The sequence below is a fragment of the Haliotis asinina genome, chromosome 14, assembly GCF_037392515.1.
Source record: "Haliotis asinina isolate JCU_RB_2024 chromosome 14, JCU_Hal_asi_v2, whole genome shotgun sequence".
NCBI lineage: Eukaryota > Metazoa > Mollusca > Gastropoda > Lepetellida > Haliotidae > Haliotis > Haliotis asinina.
In genome coordinates, this window is record NC_090293.1 from 44,471,369 (window position 1) to 44,489,841 (window position 18,473).

An 18,473-nucleotide genomic window follows, 5' to 3' on the forward strand; every position below is an offset into this window, starting at 1 on the left:
CATTGGTTCATGTTGTTAATTCAGTGTGCTAACGTGTATATTTAACACTGTCTGTTATCATTTGTGCTTATTAGTAACATGTTTGAGTTCTAGACTTGAGGGCTGTTTAATTAAAATAATTGTCAATGGAAACTTGTCGAAGCAGGAAGAAGACACTGATTGAGGACAGGAATATGTCAAATGATTTGTCTCACTTCAATCTTGCTGTAAATGTCCACAAGTTGTACTGTGTGTTTTTATTTGTATCACTAACTCTAGATCTCCAGAGTTTACTTTTGGTTGTCTGGCAGTGATGGAGATCTTTTACCCTCAGTGGTCAAATGTGGTAGATGATCCAATAATTCGCTTTGAAATAACAGCTTCATTTTCCATACGTTTTGAGACAGATCAAGGTTGACAACATTATGAAATTATTAATCACAAAAAATGCCAGTTATTTTCAATAAAGTCAAAAGGTGCTTATCTCATGTGACTGATATTTTATCAACAATGCTAGTTTTATTATAAGAGATTGTTGTCAATAAAAGCCAACAAAAGATGTCTGTTTGCCTGTTTTGTGTTCATTTTCTAAGGTGTAACTTGACAAACTAGCAACACTAAGTGTCAGGATTTTAAAGGTGATGGTGATTGACCTACTTTGTAAATTCAGACTCCCTTATCCTGTGTGATCCTGGATCAGACCATGTTCGTCAAAACTGTGTCCATGTTTTCTATCCAGGGGTATTCATGACCAACACAGGTGATATTTTTTTTAAGGGAGGATTTATTTGCAGCAGAAGTTGTGACTTTACTGACACATTAATTCATCACAACTGTACAGAATAATACTCAGTCAATGTATTTGTACCATGTCTCTGTTGGTCAGCACTGAGCTTATCAACATCAGTATCATTCAATGTTCCCACATCGGTCAGCATTGTCTTTATGAACGTCAATATCGGTCCATGTTCCTATGTCGGTCACCACTGTCCTTACGAAGTTCAATTTTTTTTCTATTCCCCAAGTATGTGCCCATGTTCATAGCTACAGTGGTGGTCATGTTTGTCATTAACCGTCATTACAGTAAACACACGATGGCCATATTAGTTTGTGCTGTGGTCACATTGTTAGTATCATGTCCGTGCTTCTCATCTGAATACATTATCGGATTGCAATGTTATATGCATAAATATCTGTAAAATAAGAAGTCCATGTTCCCATGACGGTCAGAAAAGGTTAAGACGCAAACACCCAGCACTGTCTTCACATATGACAGTATCTGCCCACGTTCGCAGTTACAGTGGTGGTCATGTTTGTCATTACCCGTCCATGTTATTTCGTGCGGTGCTTACAATTTCAGTATCATGACGGTGATCCCTATCTGAATACATCATCTATTACAGCGTTATATACACAAACATGTGTAAAGTTCAAACATGTAAACACAGAATCTCTCCATGTTCATAGGTACAATGGTGGTCATGTTTTCCAGTATCTGACCACGGTGGGTCGTGCTGTGTTTACCATTGTCAGTACTGTGCCCGTGCTTCTCATCTGAATACATTAACACATTACAACATTACACGCATAAACATATGTGACATACAAAAAGTAAACACACAAACACACAATCTGTCCATGTTCATAGGTACGATGGTGGTCGTGTTTGTCAATACTGTGCCCAGGTGGCTTAGTGCCGTACGCTCATGAAGACATTATCTTATAACAACATCAAATATATACGGAAACGTCCTAGTGCCACAGTCTGAATTTTATTATCTCCTTTGTTATCTCCTAATTAGGACTTAATATCTACTAATTATGACTTACAGAGTGATATACAGCTGATTAAATGATATCAGGGGTGGCTTTGTGATGTTCCAGGCACTAGGGAGATATACACCTTGATCTCTGTTAATCTCTAGGGTTAATCTCCTGATGTTGATGGCTTCTAGCAGTTTTCGTTTGCGCCAAACGTGAACGTTGGTAACCAGGATCCGTTGGTAACCACGGATCCTATGCTCTGAAAGGGCAGATTTGTTGTCGGCCTTCCCAACTGATGTTTTGTGTTCTTTGAGACGTATATCAAATGGGCGTTACGTTTCGCCAACGTGGCTACTGCCACAATGGCAGTTTAGTTGGTATATGCAGCCTCAGGGGTTTTGCATAGTCTGGTTGCTTGTACCTTGTCCATTTGCCTTAAGGGTGGTCTTTAAAGTGTTGTCAGAATAAACATCTATGCTTCTAATTTTCCTTAGAAGCCGTCTGATGTGATGACTAGTCTGTGGTTGGGGATTCTGATTCTGATTGGGGATGCTTGATTTCTGGATGGCCTGTGGTTTTGCTCGTTCAGGGTTTTAGCAATTGTCTGCTCTAGTTGAGCTGCGAGTGGCGATTGGACAGGCAGTGGATATATTGGTCGGTGTGAGTTGGCTTTCTGCAGACTGATGTGGTGATCTTGTAAGGCGAGGTATGGAGGGAAACATCGAGGAAAGGCAAGACCTGTTGTTGTTGTTGTTGTTGTTCGGTCTCCATGGTGAATTGAATGCAGTCATGTTGACTGTTGAGGTGGTCAAGTAGTGAGACAGGGTCCTGGTCAGGATGGACAATGGCAAACACATCATCTACCGTCCTGTACCAACATAGAGGCTGGAATGGTGATAAGGATAATGCAGATTCTTCAAAGCAGGTCATGTAAACCTCAGTGATGAGTGCAGAGGGAGGAGAGCCGCCCATGGAGTGTCCATGAATTTGTTTGCTAAACTTTGTTCTGCCATGTGAAATAAGAGGTGTGGAAACAGCTGGATACCAAGTTGATAATACAATCTATGCTAAATTTTGTGTCCAGTGAGTCCATACAGATAACCTGACACGTAGGACGTCGAGGCTTCGTGAAGAGTTATGTTGGTAAATAAATCTACTAAAAACGTATGGTGTTTCCTAGTCCGTACACTTCTGATAGAGAGTCAACACATGGGCACAATGTGTGAAGCCCATTTTCTGGGAACACCTGTCGTGATATTGCTGGAATAATGCTAAAATCGACCTAAAATTAAACTCACTGACTCACTCTGAAAGAGAAAATAAAGTTGGTCCTCGTCTGCTGAACTGAAATATTCCTAAATGTGCACACACAAAAAATGTATAAGTTTATAAAAACATAAGATTTTTAGATATTTCAACATGAGACACTGTGCATTCATAATTTCAACTTCAGTATTCAGTCCAGATTATCTTATTCAGATTCAGATATTAAGATTATCAGATTCATTTGATTATCTTATGTAAAGATCAAATTTTGATTCCATTACATCTCAGCAGAGTTTGCCCATGTCATCAGTAAGAGACACATCAGCTCCCTCTGACACAAGAAGGTGATAAACATCAGAGTGTTCGGCCTTAGCTGCAATCGTGACTGGTGTCATGTTGGTGTCATCTATCCTGTTGATGCTGATTGCTTTTAAAGATAGAAAGTGTCTAATAATAGACATACAATCTAAGAGGTCGTAGACCCATGTACACCTTCTGGTTCTTTGATATACATACGTCAGATAGTCTCTGCCCATGTTATCTGTAAGAGACACATCAGCTCCCTCTGACACAAGAAGGTCATAAACAATAGAGCGCCCGGCCACAGCTGCTATCATAACCAGTGTCATGTCGTTGCCATCACTCATGTTCATGTTGATTGTTTTCAAGGACAGTAGGTGCCTAAATATAGACATGTTACCTTTCTCACATGCATACATCAGACAGTCTCTCCCCATGGCATCAGTAAGAGACACATCAGCTCCCTCTGACACAGGAAAGTGATAAACATCGGAGTGCCCGGCCAAAGCTGCTATCATGACTGGTGTCATGTTGATGCGATCTCTCCTGTTGATGTTGAATATTTTCAAGGACAGTAGATGCCAAACTATAGACATGTTACCTTTCCCACATGGATACATCAGACAGTCTCTCCACTTGTTATCTGTAAGAGACACATCAGCTCCCACTGACACAAGAAGGTCATGAACATCAGAGCGTCCGTTTTCAGCAGCCATCATAATCGGCGTTCTGTTTGATAATTTGAAAATTTCACAAGACAACAAATATTGGACAGTTGAAAAATGACCACTTGAACACGCCTCGTGTAAACAACTCAGACCCTTGAATGTCTTAAGAGAAAAAGAGGCACCATGTGACACCAGGAACTTGAGGATCCCCTCCTGTCCTGTCTCCGCACACAACACTGCAGATGTGAATCCATTATGATTACAATCATCAATCATATCTGGAAACTTTTCAACAACAACTTTCACAATATCTCTTTTTCCTGAAATACACGCATGATGGAGGCAACTGTTTCCTTTCCAGTCTGTCACTGAAACATTTGCTTCTTGTTGCAGTAGAAAGTTTAACACATCCAGATGTCCAGCCTCTGCAGCAATTATAAGCGATGTTTTGCCTCCTGCCATCATTCTGTCAGCATTATATTCTCCATGCTTCTTTAGCACATCAACAATACGTTGCAGGTTCCTCAGGTGTCCAGCCTTTATACATCCTTTTCCTTTTTCATCATCATCACTAATAGTGACTGTCTGAACAGTAAATCATTATTAGACAGGGAAGTGCAGTAAAGAAAACATTCACCAGTCGTGCTGTCCTTTCGATGGACTATCTCAGGCAAGTCATTTGCCAGTTCCATCATGAGTGAGGATGCTAATTCATCGATTCTGAACACAGAGTGGCCTACTGTCCATCTGAAGTAATCTTCACGGATACCCTCCACTAGCCTCTTGATCATCAATGGGTAAAGACGAGAAGTGACGTAGATCATGTTTGTCACATCATCACCTAGGGTTGTCTGTCGAACATCAGTCATGCTTGGTCTTGAACTCTTTCATACAAACACTGAAGGGAACAGTGTTTGACTTATAAAACTCTAATCAGATTTCCCAAAGCACACACGACAGCATCGTGGATAGCTGGGTGTGAAAAGGAGGCGACATGATTCTCCACGACACAGTAGGTACCGGTAAAATTGTTTATCTCTCTTTCCATGTCCGTATCAGTGCATGTCGCTACCTTCTCCTTCACAACATGAAACAGATCTGCAACCTTCTTATCTGTTCCCATCGTCAAGGAGGCAACATCACGTTTTCCTCCACACAGGACCACGAGAATCAGAGCAGTCGATCCGCTGCTGCCTTCACGGACAATGGTGTCAAGGTCACCTCTCAGGTATGTCACTGGTTTCAGAAAAAGTTCTCAAGACTGTACATCTGGAACGATTGGTTGTTGAAGTACAGTTTACAGGTCAAAGGATGTCCAAACCTGCTGTCCTTTAACTCTGTAACAGTTTTCATGTCTGTATCGGATCTGGCTTCTCTTGCTGAACAATGTCATGATCTGTTTATTTTCTTCAGTGGTTAAACATGTCTTTATCATATCAACGATGGTTTCAGATTTAAATAGATTTATTTTAAACTGATGTAGTCTTGCACAGGGCTCATGCCAGTTGTAGTTCCTGGATGTCAAAATGATGCGAAGTTTGTAACTGCATTTTTTTCGCCACGTCTTCACGCTGCTTTCCATCTTCCTCCTCCATCATACCTGTCTTCACTTTCTCCTTTCTTTCTCCTAGGAAATACAACAGAACCACAGATATCATCAAACACAACCAACATGTCACACTTTCGCTTAACAACGACATGAACATCAAACCATTCAACATTTTCTACAAGCAATACTTGATGTGTTTTCTTCATGTACGTTTCACAGATCCTGAGAGCAGCAGTAGTCTTGCCATCTCCTGAGGCTCCGCAGATTGAAACATGGCTGTGTCTCTTCAGAAGTTCTTCAGCATTTTGAAGAGCACAGGTTTGGACGAACATATTACTCACATGTTTGATCCTTGTGCAGAGACTCTCTAGAGAAAATATAAAATTGAAACTGAAATTCAAGGTTTCGATCATTCTGACGTCAAGATAATTCTGAACACCATATTTACTCCTGATAGTTTACAGAAAACTGAAGAAGCATCGGTCGTTTATATACAGTGGGCAATTTTTCAGCACCTCATGTCTGCAGCAGACAATTGAAAGCTCTCTACGGGTGACCATGAAACCTTTTGAAGCCTTATTGAGGATGATGTAACCCTAATCAAATAACTTCAGAACAAGTGTTGTATGACAAAGAGCAGGTCATTTATACACAGCTAATGTTTTTTCTCTATTCATCTCACCTTGTGATACAGCCTCGATGTTCGCTGTCTCCGACTGCAATGTTGGAGGAGTTGGACATGTCATAATGTGAAACTGAACATCCTGGTTTGAGGAAAGAAAAAGATATCCATGAATTTCTTAATAAGGGGGTAACATACATTAAGAAAAGACATGTTTACCACACCGATGAGTCAAAATCCAGAAATGATGTCAGAAGTCAACCGCTTTGTAATAATATGGGTATTCGTTTGGGGACAGAACCTAATCCTCAAAACCGGTGACCCATCTAAGGTCTGTCGGATCTCGACGTTGCTTAACTTCACGTGATTCGTGAGCTGAGCTCTGGGCACAGGGTCAAACAACAACACAGTACCAACTTTGGTAAATCCTGAAGATTCTGACAATCCAAAAGCATTTGCATATATTCTGTGGGAACACAAGCTCACAGGATTGTTATACAACCAAGGAAACTTGGTGAATAGTTGTTGCCGTGATTCTTTTCATAGACAGAGACACACACACAGACACACACACAGACAGACACAGGGACACAGACACACGGACAGAGACAGACACATACAGAAACAGACACACACACACACACACACACAGACAGATTGACACATACAAAGACACAGACTCACAGAAACAGACTATTTCCCTTCTCCTAAAAAGAGATACATTTGTAGGTTTTGCAAACAGCCTCACGCGGGAGGTACAGGTGTTGTTGAAAAAAATAATTGTAAACCTTGCAGCTGTCTTCCTTCTGTGGTAGTGAGAGTATCTGTGGAAGGTCCAGTCACAGCGCCATCTGGTGTCAGTGTTGTTGTGGGTTGTCTCCACTGCTTCTGTCTCCCCCCCCCCTCCCGTGGAAGCGACAGTATCCGTGGAAGGTCCAGTCACGACGCCATCTGGTTCCAGTTTTGTATTGTGTTGTCTTCCTTGCTTCTGTCTTACCTCTGTTTCAATGAGAGTATCTGTGGAAGGTCCAGCCACAGCGCCATCTGTTGTCGGTGTTGTAGTGGGAGTTGTAGAGGATGGAAGTTTCCAGCCTTCAAAATACCTTATTTTGTTCCATATATAACATTTCAGATTCCAGGATTACTTTGAGTTCAATCCCGCTCCCTATAACAAACAAAACATGTCTTTGAATACTGATTAGTATATAGTTAATGCCAGTCGAGGCCTTCATTAGAATAGTTTCCCCAGGAGCATGCTCGTACAGTCCGTTTGAGTCAGAAACAAACTGACAAATTGCAAATTTTATCATTGCCACATAAATATAAATACCACACATGCCTATCATTTACTAATACCCAACAGCTTTCTTATATCTGAACATTTTCCAGACTCCACCAAAAACTTTGTTTAAGAAACTATCATCACTGAAAAATTGTTATCTGTCACGGCGGGGTAAAACAGTATCAGCGGAACAGCCAGTATCTCTCCGTGCACAGGATACACACATGCCTGATGAAAAATGAAGTTGAATGCTGACGTGAAACAGGTGATGATTGAAGTTTCCGAAAGGGGAAAACATTCAATACCATTAATAAATTCCGTAAGCGGGCATCAAGAGCTTTAGGAGTGTCACCAAGGGTACTGACAAATGTTTTGGAACACAAACATTGTAAGGGTGATGCGAAGCATGCAGGGGTTGAGACAAAATCACACACATTAAAGCGTTTGGATAACTTTCAAGAGAACCTTGTAAGGCAGTCTGTCAACAAGCTCTGTTCTGAAAACAAATACATGTCGCTGAAAAAGAATCTGAATAAAGAACACAACCTCAGAGTATCAAAGTATACACTCTTGTGACCTTTACACTCTTTTGGGTATCGCTATATGAAAAAGTCGAGGAGAATAGGTCAATACTCTGTGAACGCCCTGATATCATTCGCTTGAGAAATGATTTTCTCAGGGTAAAAGAGAAGACACGCGAGGAAGGGTTCGAGCCAGTGTACTTGGACGAGACCTTGGCTAATGCCTCGCACGCTGCCAGCAGTCAGTGCGTACCCGATGGGGTGATAAGGGGTCACGTAGAAAGCTGCCTCTAGGGAAAGAAGAGAGACTGATCATTCTCCATGCTGGTTGTCTCGTAATGGACAATGGTCCATACCACAGCGTGTAGGACCACGACAGTAAAGCCCCGACATCAAACAGTCGAAAAGGTGATAATCATCATGGCTCAACAATTTTCAGATCGCACGGCCTTCAAAGGCAATGAAGCATCAGATTCTGCTTTATGAGATCATAAAAACCCACAAAGGTGAAGCTTTCTACAATGTTGACAGTTATATAAAAAGTAAGGGTCGCGATATTCTGCGACTTCCATCCTATCACTGTGACCTTGACTCCATTGAAATGATATGTGGTATTGTCAAAGGGGATGTTGCCAGATCAAACACAACTTTTTGATGACGTTACATGGAGGTTTTGCTAAAGGAATCTCTTAACAAAATCACGAGTGAAACTTGGCAAAACTGTGTCCAAAATAGGTAGCTAACGTCATTAAACAAGGTTACTGGCATCCCTTTACGCTGTGACACCACAACAGACGAGGAATCGACAGGCCTCCCGGAACAGATTTTGAGATGTCCTCCGCCATGACTGGCTGTTCCGTTTCAGCGGTTTCACCCCGCCGCGACAAATAACAACTTTTGCGTTTTCATTGATGAATGTTTCTTAAACCCTTTTGGTGGAGTCCGGAAAATGTTCAAATATAACAAAGTTTTGGGGTATTAGAAAATGAAACAAATGTGTACTATTTATATTTATGTGGCAATTTTGTACAATGATAAAATTTGCAATTCATCAGTCCGTTTCTGACTCAAACTGACCGTAAGAACACTGAAAGTATGCCAGGTAACCCAGCACAGCGGTTGTGATTACAGTGTACAATGGCTGCATACCCAGGGGCCCAAGCTGAGAAAACCTCGTCTGTCCGTATGCAAAGTCTGGTGAGCTCGTGTCTGAGCTGCTGAGTGAGTTGTTGAGTTTTTATTAGCAAGTCCTATCACGGTGCTTTTTATTACTCACATTGTTACTTTAACAAAGTTATTGCACATTACAAAGTTATTATCACCTTTTGAAGAAGATTTCACGATGATCAGTTGTCTACTGTGCCGGTGACATCACGTCTACAATCTCATTGGTCCCTGCAAAGAAAACCGGTGACGTTACATCTACAGTCTGATTGGTCTTTGAGAGACAACGCAATGCGCAGAATGTGGTGTTATTGTTCCAGTATCAGTTGTCAGTGACTTTCAAAGCTGGAAAGGTATCATTTACACACTAGATGAACAGTTTGCAGCGTCATTTGATTCAGCAGGCAGCATAGAGGTCTTCTACCAGCAGACTCAACCTTGCCTATCACGAGGATTGCCGCAATAAATGACAGCTCCTGATCGGACAGGCAGCCAGGTATAAATAGACTTCCTGCAAATGTCAACAAGCAGGATAGTTTTGACGATTTGGAAACGAAGAATGACGTATCTTCTCGGCATACAGGTTCTTCTTGAGAGAAGTCAACTCAGTTTACAGTTGGACTTCACTATCAGGCTACTAACTCAGCTCAGATGGAATGTGAATCTAAATTCCTCAGGATTTGATTCATCACTACATGGAAATACACCGCTGTCCCAGAGAATCAGTGGATCAAAGTTCAAGTTGATGTCAGAACAAGTTCTACTCTCTCCGCTACCATTACGACAGTGTCAATGTCTACTCGGTCTGCTCACGTCTTCTCAGGATATGACCAGAAGAAGACGCCTACAACTATGTCTATGACAGCGATTCCTGAGTCACGGTTTCACGTCTTGACCAGTTTACGATGCTGGACAACTTGAAACCACACCCGCTATGGGGAACTCGCCAGTCAAATGTCTGCGCAGGAGCTTATGTGTTACAGTCGGCATTCATCAGCCATCTCTATGTAGACAGGTCTCTCCAAGGACTGGGTGTCCATCTTAACAATGACGTTGCAGCAGGATTCTGGAAGAAAGAAGATCGAACTCTTCCAGTGAACCAGTTGGAGATGCAAGTGATGATTCATGCTATCCATCACTGTTCGACAACACTGAGCGACAGCTACTGATGATCCACACAGGCAACTCAACAGTGGCTTTCTACTCAAACAAGCAAGGGTCAATGAGATCGCCATCTCTGCTACACCTCGACAGTCTAAATCTCAAAAAAGCATGTCACATACCAGGAGTGTGCAACGTCATGGCATACGCTTAGACTTATTTGCAACAAGGTTCCACAAACGGACAACAACCTTTGTATCACCGGTACCAGATCCGTTAGTCTGGGCAACACACACTCTCAGCATCCCTTGGGAAGGACAAAACGCATTCTTGATTCCCCTCCAGTGTTGCTTTCAAAAGTCATCGAGAACATAAAACAGCCGAGGAGGCTACAACTGACTTTGGTTGCGCCTTACTGGCCAACGAGACATTGGTTTCTAACACTCATAAGGGGAGTTAGGACAACCAACACTACAACTACCAGATTGGGAAAATCTTCTCGTCCATCCCTACACAAAACAAGTATATAGCAACCCATCTGCGTTCCGACTTCACGTGTGGAATGTGTCAAAATCTGTTTAAAACACAGAGGATACTCGACGAGAGCAGCGAAAGCAGTTATCTTAGCCTTACGGAAATCCACTCGCACCCTTTCTGATGACAAGTGGAATGGGTTTAAGACATACACCAAGAAGAATGGCTTCATGGCGATGAAGGCAACATGTCTACAAATAGCAGAATTTTTATGTCACTTACGACATTCCAGAGGTCTGAACGACTCTACATAATCTACATACTTCGCAGCTCTCAGCTCAGTTGTCACCATGGAAACAGGGATCAAGCTGACTAAAGTACCCGAGCTACTTGCAATGCTGGGCTCCTTTCAGTTGTAAGATCAACAACGAAGATTTAGAGCTCCAGCATGGGATCTAAACATCGTACTCCAACATCTCACAAGTGATGCGTACAAGCCAGTTGGTCAGACCTCATTTGAACTAACTCAGAAGACACTGTTTTCACTTGCCTTGGCTACAGCTGCACGAATGTCAGAAATTCATACTTTAGACTTCAACCACACGAGCTTTGATGCAAGTCATCAACAGACAGCTCATCTGGGTCTTACGATGGGATTTTGTTGCCAGATCAACGGAAGTATCCCGCATCACCATCTCAGTGTGGATCAGAGCTGTTATATTGAGAGCCTTTAAAGCAGCATGACTGGAAACTCCGCGAGCCTCCAACCCACATGAAGTCAGAGGTTGGCGTCTACACTAGCGCTACATGGGAATTGCTCGCTATCAACTATAATGGAAGGCTGCTCTTGGAAGTCGAACATGGTGTTTACCAACAACTACCTACGAGACATAGCCACGGATAACGTCTCTAGCATTCATCAGTTTGGGCCACTTGTCGTTGCTCAGCAACTAACAGTTCCGTGAAGGCGCTGAGTTCACTCACCCGTTTTATCACCTGACTTGTGGAAGCCAGACGCTCTGCAGAGTATAATGGTGGAAGGTCCATGCACACGTCTTAAAGAGACTAGCATGAGTGATTATGACCTTGTGTTTGTAATGAAGATACTTGTACCGGAAGAGGGGTCGCAACTAGTCTCGATTGCTATATCTTGACATTTAGTTGCATCAGAAACTAGCAGGACGTTTGTCACTTTTGATGTCATCACGTGCCAGTCAACGAAGTCGTCTACGGAAGACAAGTTCGACTGCATGTGATTCCCCCAGAATCTACAATGAATATTAGAAGAACAGGACCGAATTATCGATATTACAAGTTCTCGTTATGTGGGAAATTACTGGATGTCCGCCGTGTTCGAAACAGCCAGCAGAATCCAGCGTGGTCTCACCCAACACCGTTTCCGTCGGACTCTGTAAGCAATTAAGCATGAGTCAGGATAAGGAAAAATATGTAATTTTCTGAATAAAATTGATATTTTATACTTATTCTGATTCATGACGAAAGCCCCCCTAAAGGATATCAGATGTGCTATTAAACATCATTAGACCAGACATTTTAGCTTTTCAGTTCTGATGTGGCTTTGCTATGTACTGTCTTATATGCTGTGTGTACACAGCAGGAAATACCAGTCAGCTTTGATCCACTGCTACTCAAGTTAAAACATACCCAACAATACAATAATATGATGCAAAGATTGCAAATATATGTGAAACTATTATTTTACCGAGAGAAATATATCCTAGCATTGTGTCATTTCAACTGCAGGTTTTGTTGTTATGATGTCAAATATTTATAATCATAACTGACCCGTGAAGGTCACGGGGTAGAATGGGTCTTCATAAAAGGCGACGATACTTGTCGTAAGAGGCGTCTAACGGGATCGGGTGGTCAGGCTTGCTGACTTGGTTGACACGTCATCAACATATGTCATGTTGTTGGTCACTGGATTGTCTGGTCCAGACTCGATTATTTACAGACTGCCGCCATATGGCTGGAATATTGCTGAGATCAGTGTAAAACTAAACTCCTCCCTCCCTCACTCACTCACTATAATCATAACTAAGGTTATGAGACAGCACTTGGTTGGTTGTATTGTTGGACAGTTTTTATGCATGTGATTGTCCAGCTACAACAAATGACTTTTGGGGAAAGTAAATATGTCCATTTTCTCCCAGCTACACTTCATTTGGAACCGTGAGTTGATGCAATATCATAGTGGTTGCTGTGCGTAATGCATTCTGAAGTTATAAACAGAGGAGGGATGATTTCACTGCAGTTAATATAAACTTAATATAACATTTTGTCTAAAATTAAACAAAATTAAGAAAGTATATTGCAAAGAACATGTTTTATTACGAGATGTGTAACAACAGGATTAACTTACATATATAGGAATGTTGTAACTATAACGTGTGTGTTTTTGTCTGTTTATGTATGAAACATACCACTTTGATACTACTGTCAAGGGTCAAGTTAGGGGGGTCGACTTATCTATGAGATTTGGCTTATCTATGGTAATATATGGTTGTTTCAAAAAGATCTATTGATTAGTTTTAAAAACCCATTAGACTGAACCCATGGGGGAAAAAGTGAACACATTAGATTCCCTTATTCAGCCCCTCAAAACACCAACAGACTTATCAACAGCAGGTATGAATGATAAACATGTGAAAATACTCCATGATAAAATTAAAGATTATTCTATAAAAGCATTTCCTTTTCCATAGGCACCCGTGAACGGCCACCTCCTCGTGGTGGGTGCTGGGTCACGCCAAGAGCCGTTCAAAGCCCCGTGTGGACCCGGGTCAACTAGGTCCATAGCACCCCATTGCTGGTTGCAAGGAGCAACCGAATTGGGCAACCTGTTTGTGGAGGACGGTAGTCTGGTGGTTGAGGGCAGCAGGAGCCTGAACCGTGTTCCTGTTGCCCAACACACCACTTCGGCCCTTACTTCACCTAGACGGGTGGTAGAATCGGCCCGATTCTATCAATCGGCTGGTCACGCCAAGCCCTGTGTGTATGGACTATACTTATTTGTCATCACACAATTTGGATTTGTTCATGTTAACCATTGGGTCTTGTTGAAATTGTTCATAACAGATGTTTAAACTTTTGAACAATGATGTTTTGCACTTTGCCTAGAGTCCTAAGCCAGAAGGCGGTGGCTCATGGGCCAATCTGGTGGATTTGTTATTTGTAACTCTTCTGCTGGAGTATATCATCCGAGTATCCTTGGTGCTGCAAGCTGGAGATCCGCTTGCTCTAGCATTGTCCCTGTGATACTCCATGGTGGGTGGGGAGCTCGGATGATGAAATGAAAAAACAATAACCATGGCGTATGAAACCCCCTACAAAAAGACAAAACGTCTCCTTGAAGAAGATCATACTGATACTGACCTTAGACTGTCCAATCCTACTGAATACTGGCCACGTTTTCTAGTTGTTGAGACTGAAGATAGAACACCCTTGAAATTAAACCCTTTTGCTGTGTCGAAGGGTATCCAAGGCATTGCTGGGGACGTAAAAAATATCAGAAGATTACGTTCTGGTGCACTCTTGATTGAGTGTACCAAAAAGCAACAGTCAACAAACCTGTTGAACACTAAGACATTTGTCGGCATTCCCGTCACAATCACGGTACACAAAACGCTCAACACGAGTAAGGGAATTGTACGGGACCGCGATAGATTACTCGCTGACATGTCAGAATTAGATATTGCCTCTGAAATGAAAGATCAGGGTGTTCTTTATGTGAAACGATTCTCAACTCGTAAAAATAATGAAACTGTCACAACCATCACTTATCTGTTTTCCTTTTCCCTACCTTCTGCTCCAAGATCACTCAAGGCCGGCTATTGCAATCTAAATGTTGCCACGTACATTCCGAATCCTCTCAGATGCTTCAAATGCCAAAAATTCGGACATGCTGTAAATTCTTGTACATTATCCGTTGTGTGTGCTCGCTGTGGTGAAAAGACACACACAACAGAGGATTGTGACAGTTCTGTTACAAAATGCACCAACTGCTCAGGGAATCATCCGTCTTATTCTAAAGAGTGTCCTGTTTGGAAACAGCAAATGGCAAAAAATAAATTAAAGTTTACACAAAACATCAGCTTTGCTGAAGCAAAGAGACAAGTATTAAGCTTAGAACAAACAGAAAGCTATGCTTCCATTGCCAGAAGAGCGCCAGAAACAGCAACTAGAGTACCTACAGTATCCACTAGCTGTCAGACAAACTTGACTTGGGTCAAAACGGATTCCCCAAACCTTTTCTCACCCGCTACATCTACTCAAACACGAGAATCACTTACTGGTACGTCCCAAATACAATTAGAAACATCCCCTGATCTAGAACCATCTTCTCTGTCATCGACAAAGTCTCAGCAAAGTCTCAGTAAAATTAAAGGTAAACAGCAAGATTCTTCAAAGAAACTGAGTGGGAGAGCCCCGAAAGGGTCACAAAATAAAATTCAGTTATTCAATAAATACGGATCGCTTGAGGATATGGACGTGTGTGAAAACGTCCATTCTAGGGCTCACAGCTTGTCGCCCACCAAAAAAGTGCGGGGTAGATCCCCAATAAACCCCCCAAAAAGATAGGTTATCAGAATAATCTTTTACAGTGGAATTGTAGAGGTCTAAGGACTAATTTTAATGAGTGGCAGCTCTTAGTCCAGGATTTAACACCATCAGCTTTCTGTCTGCAGGAGACCTATTTAAAACAGACAGATACTTTTGACCTGCGTCATTACAAGGCATATCATTGTTTTTCACCTCCGGGTGACAGGGCCACGGGAGGGTCTTCCATCCTAGTCAAACAGAATATTATCCATAGCCCTGTTTCACTTACTACTGATCTTCAGGCCGTCGCAGTGCGACTAACTTTGCATGTTGCGTTTACATTATGCTCTCTCTATATTTATCCGTCATCAACGTTTCACAAAACCGATCTTCAAGTGCTGTATGATCAACTCCCGAAGCCCTGTATCATAATGGGAGATCTGAATGGACACAACCCACTCTGGGGTAGTGTAACTACAAACACTAAAGGTAAATTGTTGGAGGACTTTTGTTCTGACAATGATTTATGCATTTATAATGATGGTTCCAACACATATTTACACCCTGGGACAGGGACTTATTCTGCTCTCGATTTGTCACTTACAAATTCAGAACTACTAAATGAATTTGAATGGTCAGTCCACGATGACCTCTGTGGAAGTGACCATTTTCCTACTATATTAAAAGCTGTAACTCCATCTGATGTACCTCCATCATCAAGGAGGAATTTTAAAAAGGCTAACTGGACTTTATATGAAACATTGTGTGCTGAAAAACTTCAACCCGAACGTTTTATTGACGCTCCTGATGCTATTCAATGTTTTTCTGAGGAACTGAATTCCATAGCTGATGAGTGTATACCAAAGTCCTCTGCAGTTCCACATATTCGAAAACCATGGTTCAGCGATGACTGCAAACAATCTAGGAAGGCAAGGAAACAAGCAGAACATTATTTCCGTCGCCATCCTATGGTACATAATTTAAATAAATTTAAAATTTTAAATGCTAAAGCACGGCGTACTTTTAAACAGAACAAACGCCAATCTTGGCAAAATTATGTATCCAAAATAAATTCTCGGACACCCATGTCCAAGGTATGGAACATGGTCCAGAAAATTAAAGGTAAAGGTACTAAATCTACTGTCCATCATCTTAAACATGGAGATCAATTACTTACTGATAAATCAGATATTGCTAATAAACTGGGTGAAACCCTCGCAAAACATTCTTCCTCTTCTAATTATGTACCAAAATTCCAGCAATATCAGAAGCAACAAGAAAAGAAAACTATTACTTTCAATTCAGATAATGGGGAAGATTATAATGAAACATTTTCTATTCATGAACTCCATACTGCTCTTGATCAAGCTCATGACACTGCTACAGGAGCTGATAAGATACATTATCAACTCCTTAAACACTTACCGGAGTCCTGTTTAGAGACGCTCTTATATATTTTTGATAATATTTGGACTTCAGGTAAATTTCCTTCTTCATGGCGTGACGCTATAGTAGTACCAATACCTAAACCTGGACGTGATCATACGGATCCATCTAATTATCGTCCGATTTCATTAACTAGCTGTGTTTGCAAGACCATGGAACGCATGATAAATAATCGACTTGTTTGGTACTTGGAAACAAATAACCTTATAACTGATATACAGTGTGGTTTCCGGAAAAACAGAAGTACAGTCGATCACTTAGTTCGTTTGGAATCATTTGTAAAAAACGCATTAATTAACAAGCAGCACGCTGTGTCTATCTTTTTTGATCTTGAAAAAGCATATGACACAACTTGGAAATATGGCATTTTACGAGATTTACATGGCTTCGGTTTGCGAGGTCGTTTGCCTGAATTTATAGCCAAGTTTTTAAATAACAGACAATTCCAGGTCCGTGTGGGTTCTACCCTGTCTGATCATTACAATCAGGATCAGGGTGTTCCACAAGGCAGTATTTTGTCTGTTACACTTTTTAGCATAAAGAGAAATAGTTTAGCAAAAGTTTTAAACGATTCAATTGATGGATCGTTATTTGTGGATGATTTTAATATTTCTTGTCGTGGTAAAAACATGCATACTATTGAACGGCAACTGCAGCTGTGTTTAAACAAAATAAATAAATGGTGTCTTGAAAACGGCTTTAAATTTTCTAAATCCAAAACCCATTGTATACATTTTTGCAGAAAATATAAGCCACATAAGGACCCTGAACTCTCTCTAGATGGCACTCCCATCAAAGTTGTGAAGGAAGCTAAGTTCTTGGGTCTCATTTTTGACTCACACTTAACGTTTCTACCACATATTAAATCACTTAAAACTAAATGCCTGAAAGCACTTGACTTATTGAAAGTGGTTTCAAATTCAAAATGGGGAGGGGATCAAGCTACCCTTCTCCATCTATATCGATCTCTCGTGCGTTCGAAACTCGATTATGGCTCCATTGTCTATGGTGGAGCCTGCAAAAGCAACTTAAAACTATTAGATTCAGTCCATCATCAAGGTCTAAGACTTTGTCTTGGCTCCTTCAGAACTTCACCTGTTGACAGCCTGTATGTCGAGGCTGACGAACCATCTCTTGAGCAGCGACGTATAAAATTAGCTTTACAGTATGTAACAAAACTATATTCCCCTGTATGAGGATTTATACAAAAAGAAATCTTCTCTTGTTCCGCCTCTTGGTTTAAGAATAAAACCACTTATTTCTGCTGCCAGCATTGAGCTGGAAAACATAGCTCCTTCCCGTCTTCTTTCTTCTCCTCCTTGGCAGTTGGTTAGGCCAGAAGTTGACCTAACATTAACGACTTTTAAAAAATCAGAAACGAATGAATTACAGTATAAACAAGAATATAATCAACTGAAACATAAATATAGCAATTATAAATCCTTATTTACAGATGGGTCCAAGAACGGTGGCGCAGTAGCTTGTGCCACTGTCATTGGATCCAGAACAATATCTTCTCGATTACCAGATAATAGTTCTATTTTTACAGCAGAAGCTAACGCCATATTAACAGCTCTCAAACATATTCAAAGGCACCCTAAACGTAAACAATATATAATCTATTCCGACTCTCTTTCTTGCCTCCAGGCTATTAAAAATATCTCTTGTAAACATCCACTTTTAATAGAAATTATTGAATTGTATAATAATCTTGCTACTGGCCAATACGACATCGTCTTTTGTTTTTTACCCAGCCACGTAGGTATTTCCGGTA

General features: G+C 41.2%; 1 protein-coding gene and 1 pseudogene across 1 annotated transcript in view; both read right to left on the minus strand.

Moving 5' to 3' along the window:
• LOC137261071 (ADP-ribosylation factor-like protein 1) overlaps positions 1 to 18,473 on the minus strand; it is a 382,131-nt gene that overhangs the window by 55,330 nt on the left and 308,328 nt on the right. The gene's annotated exons all lie outside the window — the stretch shown is intronic.
• LOC137261961 (ankyrin repeat domain-containing protein 17-like) overlaps positions 2,353 to 18,473 on the minus strand; it is a 45,004-nt pseudogene continuing 28,883 nt past the window's right edge.